We start from the raw sequence: 3,919 nt of genomic DNA, 5'->3' as shown, positions 1-3,919 counted from the left end.
AGTACCTGTCAAGAATTCAGTCCTGATGTCATTTACTCATCATCAAATATTTTTTCCCCTGAGCCTGGCGCTGCGAAGGCCATGGGGAGGAGGAGGCCCCTGATGATGCCAGAGGCCCTCCCTCCCAATGGCAGGGGAATGCCTGCATTTTCTGGGGAAAGCCCAGAAAATGCTGGCAGCACGCCCCCAAATGCCCGTGTCAATTACTCTGGGAGCAGCGGGTGAACGGGTGGACGGCTCGCGAATGGGCACAGCGTACCGTGCACATACATAGTCATGCAAAGTGCTTGTAGTAGCAGGAAGCCATGGTAACATCTTTCTCTGACTGGGTAAATCACACAGCCCTGTATCACTCCGCCCCTGCCTTTGCTAATAGATCACACAAAGAGCCCTGTATCACTCCACCTCCTGCCACAGGGGGACCTGTTACATTAATTTTAATAAACCTTTGGTCTGTTTGAGACCTTGTAGGGCACTAAGCAACATCATGGTTAGGGCCTCCAGTCCCTTCCCACCTTTATTTGTCAAACCCCCCACAAAAGCATATAAATAGGTTAGGGCAATCCATGCCACTCTGTTTACACTGTGAGTGGTGAATTTTCATTTAGGCACAAAAGATACATACATAGGAGTGGCACTTGTTTGGGGGTGGGGTGGGGGGGGGGGTGCACTTGAAAGTGTTATAATACTATCAGCCCAAAATGTACCACTGCAAAATATATCCACTGTATTGTACTATATGCCGCCTTGCATGCAGTGTAAATGGGTGGGACATGCCCCTGTAAGCAGTTCTTCTTAACCCTTTGAGTGCCAAGTGAATTTGTCAAAATAGGTGTGAAAATTGGCAAGCAAACATTTTTATTCATCATAATAGTTACATAGTTACATAGTAGGTAAGGCTGAAAAAAGACTTGCGTCCATCTAGTTCAACCTGGTATGGATATCCATTGCTGATTTGGTAGGTTCTGGTATTTTACAGACAAATTATATTTCTTATTTGTACCCATGGATGTTTTTCTCCAGTAAATGTTTGTCCAACTTTGCCTTGAACGCATTTAATGAGCCAGCCGCCACCACCTCTCTGGGAAGAGATCTGTAATTTTTACCTTATACCTTTTCTTTATGCAACATTTTTTTATTTGAATTTATATAACAAATGTGAGCGACGCTGGCATTTTTAGCGGATATTTTGCACATCTATCACAGAGGTGTTGGCACTTAAAGGGTTAAAAAATATGTGTACATAATTAAAAGTAAAAAAAAAGTAATAGTGGCTCTCACCTGTATATTATTCTATTGAATTGGAAAACTCAAATGAGGGCTTATAACTAATCAATGAAAATAATAAAATTAGGCAACATGGGTGTGTGTGTGTTTCTGTTGTGCTTAGTGAAACCCTTACCCCTTACATTTGCTCCTGTGCACCGTGCTCTTATGTTGCTGCTACCCAGATGATCATGTTAGGATGCACTGGTTAGGAAAACAGTCAATATGACAGGGAACAAGAAGAGGAATATATAATGCACCATTATAAATTACACCTTCTGAGCCTTATTAGCTGTCTCGGAGCCCATTTAAAAATCTGAATGTCTCCCATCTTGCAAATGACTAATTAGAGGGTGTCAGGCTGCAGCTATAATTTCCCAACAATGCACGTAATCATCTTTATGCGCACCGCAGACAATAACTTTTGAAAAGCTATGCATTTTTGCATTGTATATTTTCTTTAGCGCATAGTAACAAGACATACAGATTCAGAGAGTGACGTCTCCCTTTGTGCAACTCTCTATACTGACACAGCTGAGAAATACAATAAAATAAGGTATCCGAGCCCACCCAGTGACACAAAGCAAACCTGGTATGAGAAATACACCGCAATATTCTAGTCTTGACCCTAAATGCGCATCTCTACTAATGAGGCTCACCTTTATAATACAGTGCATGGTTTGGTCAACAGTTCACGACAACAATAAAACAAACAACCAAAAAAAAACCCCTCAAACAATCTAGAACCAGTAAGAGTTCGCAAACAAGATAAAGATCTAAAAATAAAATAAAAAATAAATTGAACGTAAGATATTTAAAGGCCAGCCAAACAAAGGTTATTGTTGCAGGAGAACAACTACTAATAGCCAAGGACTTGATATCACGGCAATCTCTACAGCAAACATGGGGACATTTTTCCATTAAAAAGCAAAATTGTGAAGCGGATTTTTTATTTTTATTATTATTTTTTTTTTCAATCTTTTGGAGCACAAATACAGTATAGAGCAAATAAGAAAGGGCAAGTACTGTATTTAATGTCCAGAACAACTAAGTACGGTCTGAGAATTTTCCTAGTTTTTTTTTCTGTGCTTTGCAGTCCGCTGCAGAATAAATGCCGTATGAATAAAAAAATAATACCTGGCTGATGTGCATGGTTGGAACCGGGCAAAGGGGGTTGCTGGGTGGCTGCAATAACTGTCACAGTTTCCAGAGCACCTAGTTGGTCAGGGGTTCTAGGTCTCTCCGCAGGTGCACAAAGAGAGTTCACTACCTGTGGTGTTTTCCAGAGCACAGTGGTGATGAATTGTAAATAGCAGGTGAACTTTTTGCCACCTGTCACGAACCCACCGGTCACTCAGGATACGTCAACCTGAGCAGCTCCGGCCGTGACTGGGGTTCACTTTGGAAAGACGGGTCCCCTATATAAGGTCACTGCCATCAATGCAAGTTCAAGAAAGGACGCTTGCATACATCCGGATACCCAATACCATATATAAAAAAGTTGTAGCGTAAACTGCTTTCTTGTTTGCGTAAGTCCTAAGAACACAAATTCAGAACTGGAATTATGAATGATTTATTCCAAGAAAATACTTCAGAGCTTAGTGATAAAAATGGTTACAAAAATGATTACAAAGATTTTAAAAGTACACACAGTAATAATACAACTCAAACAAAATAAAAAGGATGAAAATGACAGAACTGTATCTTACACACAAGTACTGATTCTGTAGTGAGGGGAGTTCACATGAAGCATCGGGTCCCTTCCAGCCAGCTTGCTGTTCCCCAAGAAGTACCAACAGCTATAGTGAGAAGCGTTTAATAATACCTGCAGGTTCCTCTCCCCCCTTTGGGATTTTGACCATTTCCCTGCTGGACACTTATGACTGTCCCTAAATAATTGATCCTCTTACTTGAAGTGATTTGTACAAATTCCTTATCCCGTTGAATGCAACAGCCAAGTTTGATAAGAGATCTGTACTGGAGGGGGGAGGAGCACCTTTGGCCTGCACTGGACCATGCTGATCTAACCCCCGATCTGATTTGTGAGGAGTCTTTAGACCTTAACTTAAGAGAACTCTACAGATGGTTACTCTGAGGGAATCCAGAACCAATCTCATAGCATCCTCCCTTTGGGTTACTAACAGTTCACCAGTACAGAAGAAATACATTGATAACATGCATAATAATAACAGGATACATGATTTATTGGTACTTATGAGTTATCTGGGCGCCCGATTTTTTGATTGTATGCCTTAAGTTAAGGCATACAATCAGATGCGATGCGATACGATATCGCATCGCATCGCATCGCATGCGACCATCGGATGCGATGACCCGATTTTTCCATAGGAATCAATGTTAAAATGGACAGAGTCCATTTTAACATGGAATTCAATGGGAAAAAGGGGTCCTCTTCATACCCCTACTATCCAGGTGGGCATGGAGTTGGATATAAACCTGTGGCGAGCGTAGCGAGCCACCGAGCCCGAAGCGTGGCGAGCGAAGCGAGCCCCGCGAGGGGACGGTATTCTGTGTCCCCTCGCGGGGCTCGCTACGCTCGCCACGCTTCGGGCTCGGTGGCTCGCTACGCTCGCCACAGGTTTATATCCAACTCCATGCCCACTTGGATAGTAGGGGTATGAAGAGGACCCCT

This window comes from Crinia signifera, chromosome 3 (assembly GCF_055691185.1).
Source record: "Crinia signifera chromosome 3, ASM5569118v1, whole genome shotgun sequence".
Taxonomy (NCBI): Eukaryota; Metazoa; Chordata; class Amphibia; order Anura; family Myobatrachidae; genus Crinia; species Crinia signifera.
The sequence above is the reverse complement of the archived record's forward strand: the minus strand, read 5'-3'. Positions refer to the sequence as shown.